Here is an 8,166-nt window from a genome sequence, read left to right on the forward strand (position 1 = left end):
CACACACTTCAAGTCCAGACTCCAATCTGGTTTGGTTTGACTGTCACATACATTTAGGGCGTTTTCACACCTGATAGTCTAGCAGACTTTGTTCGATTGGGGACAAAAATTGCAATATTTGTTTTATTTTCATTGAAATATTTGTTTCAATAAAACAAATATTGCAATTTTGGTGATTCCATTTCATACTGCAGATATGGTTTTAATGAGGGAATAACATTAGAACATGATGTAAAGCTCTAAAATTGACACAAATCTGTCAGTCAAATCTGAGATTTCCAAAGACGCAACTTCTCAATCTCAAAAACGTTTTCTCGCCACCTTTTAACAAATACAAATATTTCTGTTCATGAAAACTGACCTAAAACGAGAGAAATTTGGTCCAATTGGACTTCAGACAGCGAGAAAAAAACAAAACAAAACAAAACAAAAAACCACGTGAACGTGTCTTTATTCACTGTATGCAAATTTCTGGTTTCAACTGACCTCTGATGCCACTTTGGAAACACATTTGGCAGGACAGTCAGTGAACGCACCATTTCCAAAAGACTCCCTGCGGCTCTTGTGAAGTCGCCAGCTATCGCCACTGTCATCTCTCAGCTCTTAGTCAGCCATGTCCTGAAGGCAAAACAATTTCATTCTGAATCCAAGGCACGCTACTATATGTTTACCCCATCCAGCATGCAACGATCACAGAGTCCCACTGGTTGACATTTTTATTAAGTAGGTGTAGTGTTTGGATTTTTTTTATATGCAACCGAATGGACACAAAGTCGATGAGTGACCTTTACATTGAAATTTTATGCGAGAGATTAACAAGACGGTGTGTAATATTGATGTGGAAAAGTCACTTGTATGGTTTTACAAACAAATCTGAAAACTGCAGGTGTATTCTTGCATGATGTGTGCAACTATAGCTGCAGATCTTTCACATTGTGCATTACACTGTAGAATGTAATTTTACAGAATTACATTTTTGTCAATTTCTCTTTAAAATGATAATCTTCGCTAAAGAGTGACATTTCTGAAGTCCCCTTCCCACAGATTGTCCATTAAAACAAGAGTTTTTTCGAATTTGGCATCTTTCCATTAAGCAAATTTACTTTCAAATTGCGCAATTATAAGGTCAAAGGAAACAGCTACCGACTGCGTACATGCTTCGATCTGAACCAGTCTACTGTAGATGTTGGTGTGTGTTCAGGGTTCGTGAAGCATGAAGATCTGGTGAAGTCTCATCATTTCATCCGATCAAGGGAAGAGTTTCCTCTGAGAAGGTGTGTCAAGGGTTAATAAATTGGTAAATTTGACAAACATGATGTAAATCTAATCATTTTGTTCCTCTGAATCAGAAGACTTCTTTCCTGGCAGTTGCATGAATGTTTGTGCAGCATCTTGGTGGTGATCTTCTGTGTCTGCAGTTTGCCCAGCGTCGGAGCGCAATGTTTGCTCGTGAGAATGAAATAAAAAAAACAAAAAAAAGGAACAACAACAAGACTCCATCTGAGCATGACTCCCCTGCGAGCGCTCCGTGTTTACATCCATCTTGGTCTGTTAATTACCTGCATGTCTCAGGAGTTCTTCGGTTTCATCCCCCAGCGATGACTCGAGTCGAACAACCATATTTCATAAATTCATTGATCTTATCACTAAATTGCCTTAATTGCCTTCATCGCTTTGAGCATTATCGGCTTTGTTCCTGACCAGCTTTAATCTCTAGACTTTCAAAAAAATAAAAACACACAACAGGGAGACGTATGTAAAAACAACGGCGCGGTCCCGCTGTGGGCTGAGGCGTTTTCACGTGAGTCCTCTGCACGGAAGAACAAGTGACTGCTGGGAAAGCCCTTTGTTGTTCCGTGACGGTGAATAGGGGTATTTAGGTTAGATCTTCTAGATAACTTGTGGGTTGTGGCTGCGGCGCTCAATTGCTTTTTGCAGAAGAATTGCTTTGCTTTCAGCATTGCCATTAATAATTTCACTGCAAAGTGTAAAATAAGAGACGTGAAAAGGTGGTGAAAGTGACTTTTTTTTTTTTTTTTTTTACATTACAGTTTAATTTATTGATTTTACGTTCCAGACAAACACAAATTAGATAATCGCCAATGTTGAGCAAGTGTCACTTTTAACACTTTTTACTAATCTAAATCAGAAAGAATATAAAACCCCTAAATAAAATCCTGGGCAAACAATTACCTTTACATTTCAACAAATTTTCAAACATAGTCCGTGTAAATGTAATCCAACAGTTTCATGACGCCGTATGTTGCTTGTTGCTGATGTAAACTTACTTAAAGAAAATACAACATTTTGACAAAAAAAAATTGCTAAAGAATAAAAACGCACAAATGCAGTAATGTTTGAACGTACACATGTGAAGAAGTTCAAACGATATGAATACGTGTACATTGCACTGTATACAGTTGCAGGTATACATGCATCATGCATCATTATGGTGGGATCCTACTGATCTCTGCTCTCCTGCCTGTTCCTGGGAGAGCTCCACGTCTTGAAGCCTGTCTGACCAGAGCCCTGATCAGGCTGCAGGCCTCATCACAGCCAATCCATTATGTGCCTGAGAAACCAGCTCTGAGTCAGATGGATCCACCAGGGCTTTGCTACACAGTACATCATCTTTACAGCTCACCTCTTATATTTTACTTGCATCTGTTTCCTATTAGACTGCTATCTGTGCTGGTTTACCCCCAGACATTTACCTAACAAACTGGTAAATGTCTGGCTGGGATTCAAAATGCCTTTTTCATAGCTTAGTTTGTCTTTCAAAGAAATGGAAAACTAATTAGAAGCACTACTGAACACTTTCTATAGAGCTTGCTCTAGAAATTAGAAGACGGCAGATTTCAGGACAGTAATACCTGAAATTGTAGCTGTAGATAGAGGATCATAAAATGTGGTTTTAATATGTTTTTATATACATTTCCATGACATTTCATAGGATTCCAATAATTTTAGTTGGAAACATATCATATTTGTTCATAAAAACACAGAGGTGAATCTTTTCAGATAGTTGTTTAAGTAGAGATTAAGAAGTTTGTGATCAGAAAAAAATAGGTTTAAATATTTAAACACCCCATATTCTAAATGCACCAGGAGAATTACTGCCAAATCACTTCAGTTTATTTAAATAGCACCAATTTACAACAAATGTCATCTGAATGTGTCTTTACAAGACAATCAGATCCAGTTCATAGTCGGTGTAAATGCCACAGATGCACATGGTCTCATTTTGCAACCCACTTGAGACGTTCCAAAGGACGCACTATAACATGAATACTTGATTTATAAAAACATTAAAAAATGCTGAAGACAGTTTTCATTCACCTGGCTTAAAATTCAAAAACTCAACTGTTCCTGCTTTTTTGGTTCCAAGTCGGATTTTAAAGATTTTAACACAAGTCACAGAAAACCCTTTTCCTTCAGGTCAGAAGCAAACAATATATCATTTCTTCAACACTTGGCATCAGATTATATAAACTGGACACTAAGGCCAGCTCTTTCAAAGTCAAGCCAGCCGTTTTGCTCTACGTTAAAGGCCCATTTATGGTTTCCATTTGGAGCCACTTCATTGACCTGCAGCAGGCGGAGGCGATAACACGGTCCTGATAAATCTGATTGAAAGCAGGGAACCCTACACCTCTGCTTGTTGTCTGGAAATGGAGCGCTGCGCAGCTTGTTTGGCTGACCTTTCCCATCAGGCAGGCAGGGCGAGACTCTGAGGTCTGACACCCACACCCGACTACAGTGAGGCCTTCAAATACGGCGCAGATCATTTCTAATCAATGTTGGCATCCTAATGAGACAGGACGGTTCTTCCATTGCAATTTCTGCATGGCGAAAGGATTCTTTTTCCAATTTATGATTTTTTATTTTATTGTTTATTTGGTAAGGACAGATTCAAGAAACATGTAATGCCTGCACCACAGTGCGCATAGCCTTGGCTAATTTGCAACACACATCCCTAGGACTTTTAACAGTTGGTTAAAGTTAAGGTTGACAAATAAAATTATGAAAATTATATAAAGCAATATAGAACTACTGATGAAGTTCAACCTTGATCAAAACCATTTTAAAAAGAGGTTTGTTATGTCGCATCACTAGTTGATTTTTCATTGACCGTATAACTGTGTAGTTGGATATTTTGAAAATAAACTCACTTCATGGAAACACACCAATTTTTATAAAAACTTGTCAAAGTTTTGGTATTAGGATGAGGTGGCTTTCTTTTGGTCGTATCAAAATTGGTTTAGCTTTCAAAACTGCAATGGAAAGACTTTTTGCGTCACACGAGTCACATGAACAACCGTGTGTTACCACTGGTACAAACCACGAAGACGACAGGAAGCAGTTGGAGGATCACGGCGCAGCATGTTAATGAACCGTCTGGTGAACAAACATATTCACGTGTGATTTTAATTGTGTTCTTATTTAATGGAAACACAACAATTGTTTCTTTGACAGCAGCAGACCATCGACAAGGATTGGTGCACATTTGTAGCTAGAGTTGATGTTAAAACTCAGCAACCATCTCTCATCCATGTGTTTGGTCAAACACACTGTTGCTTGGTGAGATTGAACCTGTGCCACGTGTTCATGATCTGGTTTCATACTCAATTTGAATTGGGTCCAGATAGCTCACACATCAAGAATCTTCGGTTTTCAAAGGGTAATACTTGGAAAGTGAGTGATGAACCCTTCCAATTTCACACAGCAGCTTTGCATCTGCCCATAGGATATCATTGACAAGATACCCACCGTCCCTTGTAACTTGAGAGTTGGCGACTTGGTCACATAAGAGAAGCTTGACTGGTAGACTAAAAGAGGGTTCAAACGTCACCTAACAGGAGGAGACTTCATGCAGGGCAGGACAGACAGACGTGAGAGTGAGAAGACGCCACGAAGATCGCGGCGGCTGCCTCTGAAGGAGCAGCCGGCCAGCTGCCCGCAAGGAGATTGAATTTCCCTACAACTTGTTGCCTAGTGCTAAATAAATGCTGGCATGTTGTAGAGGGACACCCAACACTCGGGGTGGAAGGGCTGCTCACTCAGAGTTGTTCACGGCCTCCAGTCTCTCAACCTTCCTCTGCCCTCGTCATTCACTCTCCCACCGGTGGGCTGCCAGTCTTCCCTGGCCACACTCCTGCATCAAATGCAACTTGCCAACGATTGTCTGGCTCACTGGGACCAGTCATTTCACTGTTCAGGAGCAACTCAGACGTAGGTTTATAACTTTTCCACATTTTCTCACTTTACAACCACTAACTTCAATCAATCAATCAAATTTTATTTGTATAGCACAAACTTGTAATGGAGTTAATTGGGTTTTTTGTTGATGTTAAAAAGACATCTGGTAGTCCGGTAGACTTGATTCCGTTGGGAACCAAATTACGCCATTTGCTACATTTTCAGTCGGTGTGGTTCTCCTTCACACTGCACTGTCAAAAGATCCAAGCTAATTGGAAAACCTGTTCACCGCCTTTGCCTGTGGTGGCGCTGCAGAAAGGAAATGACACAAAAACCTGAGAAGGCGACATGAGCGCAACTTCCTTCTTCGTGAAATGTAAACAAAAATGGAGTAGTGCCAGATTTTAGCAGCTGTAGGATTTCTCTTTTGTCTTTGGCAAAAGACCACAAACCATTTCTCCCTCTGGCATTACAGAAGGTTATGCACTATAATTCGCTTCCTGCTTTTGGAGCCGTTTCTGGTGCCATTCGAATGGATATAAATGTAAACAGCCCAGAGTTCACTTTAATCAAATCGAGATCTAAGTTTTTAGGTGGACCAGAGTTTGTTTTTTTGGTCCGTATCCGAGTTCAGTTGTGCATTCACACCTCCACAGAGGAACAGCGCTTTAAGACAAACTAGAGTTTGATTAAAAAAGGTCTGGAAAGAATGCATCCTGAACCATCTTAAACACTACTCAAAAAATTGAAAAAGTATAGGCGAACCTAATGCTTAACCATCCACAAAGACTGAAGGGCCACACAAAGAGACGTAACCAGAGCAGGCAGCCAAGAGACCTGCAAAGATTCACAGCTCAAGTGAGAGAATCTACCGAAAGAGCAGACAGAACATGATGAAACAGCTGCATCTTCACAAACTTCAAAAGAGCATAAACGTCTTGAATTATTAAGGCAATATTTTAGATGTGCATTTAAAAAAAAAAACCAATAAAAAACAACTTTATACAAAGTATTTACACAGTGAGATTGAACATAAATGGACACATTTTCAGATAACTATAAAAATTAGAAAAAAAATCCATCAAATAAAAAAAAATTATCTCAAGCTATTCTGACAGTTGTGACAAAAATGGAAAAAGTTCAATAGATGGAAATAACTTTTCAGGCACCGCTTCAAAATGATACAGTCCATTATTTTGCATTTTAAATGATTATTTGTTGGTACTCAAACAATTTACCTCCCTTCAGTCATGAGCTTTCCACTCATGCTGATTAACAACTACACTGTGTTTCGTTATTTTTCCTAATTTGAAGGAAGCCAGAGTAAATTTCTTACGCTGTACCAAAAACCTTTTCTCTGAGAGAAAGATCTGACCAGTCCTCGCTAACTGGCTTCCATCGCACAAAGGGAATTTATCATGAAAGCAGCAATCGATAACTCTCGCCCCACGCCCGGCAAAGCAAGACTACTACAGCGAAGTCGGATGCTGAGCTCCGAGAACGGGAGCGGAGGGGTACCAAAGGAGCTAATTAGAGGCTGAATGTCGGCTATCTTGTTAGCCCACACCGAGCTGTGGGAGCGCCGCTAATGAGACGGAGCCGCACCAACGTAGACGGGCTGTTACTGCAACACGAAAGGATCAGTCCGCTCCCTAGTCCCGCATGCTTCTGTAATCATTCAGGTAATACATATTTAATGTTTTTTATTCTCCTCTGGAGCTTCCCGCTGGTAGCCGAGGAGTCTCCGGCAGCTGCGCGAGCCCTACATGCAACTTCATGTCGAACGGCGGGTTTGCTCCTTCAGAAAAGGCTCCCGACATTCCTGAGGCTTGTAGCGCGCCCTTCATGGAAATGAGATTCATGTCTCATTAAAGTCAAATACAGACGCTTGGCTTGTTTTAGCGCTAATGCAATGCAACTATTTCATCTGTAACTCCAGCAAACTAAAAAAAGCTGTTGTTTTTTTTTAAACTGTTAAAAGTTGCTTGTTTTGCTGATTAATCTGGTAATTACCAATTAGCTGCAGTAATGGCTTGCATCCAGACAGCCTGTAGAGCAGCAGGCCTGTTTTATCTTCATTAGGTGGAGGGAAGTTGAGTGCAGCGAGGCACATTTTTTGCTCTGTACTCCAGGGACGGGGCTTGGCAGCAGGTCGGTGCTTCAAATCAGACTTAAAGGTAATTCCTTCATCTTCCTCTTCCTCCTCCGATTTGTTGCTATTAGATCACATAATTTCAGGTGAATCTCAAGGGAGAAGTTAAAAAATATATATTTACTAAACTGAGTTTTTTTTTCTCTGCCATGCATTTGGGGGGAAAAAACAAGCAGTTTCAATCAACTTCATAAGGAAAAGATTAACATCTATAAATGATTATTGCTGTACTTCGATCTCATGTCTCAAAAAAGAAGCTCTGAAATGTTAATTACAGGAAACCATAAAATGTGCACAGAGCCTTTTATGTATTTTCCAAGTAATGTCCTATACGAATATATGTAAAGGTTTGCTTTATTTTTTTTAAACACATTTATACAGTACTCCATTTTAAACATTTTTATACCGCTTAGAATTTTGCACAAGTCTTCTAAAGAAGTAAGACGGAAAAATTCAAAAATGCACTTCCCTCAAATACACCACCAAAAAAAAAGCTAATTATGTAAATTTGCAAATCACAAATGATTACAAGTGGGGACGCACCGATCCACTTTTTTCTCTTTCGATATCGATATCTGAGGTTTAGTATCAGTTGATACCGATACGATGCAGAAACACTGATGAAATGACTTCAAACGTAGCACAAAACGTAGATCTGCCCTTATGTGCAGCACATTTTCATCCATACCTGATCCAGATTGTTTTTTTGCGATATTGGGGCCGATACAGATATTAATATAGTATCGGTGCATCTCAAATTACAATGAAGCTAGCATTAATAAACACAGGAAAGAAACTAAGAAAAACTGAAAAGA

This window comes from Poecilia reticulata, linkage group LG5 (assembly GCF_000633615.1).
Source record: "Poecilia reticulata strain Guanapo linkage group LG5, Guppy_female_1.0+MT, whole genome shotgun sequence".
Taxonomy (NCBI): Eukaryota; Metazoa; Chordata; class Actinopteri; order Cyprinodontiformes; family Poeciliidae; genus Poecilia; species Poecilia reticulata.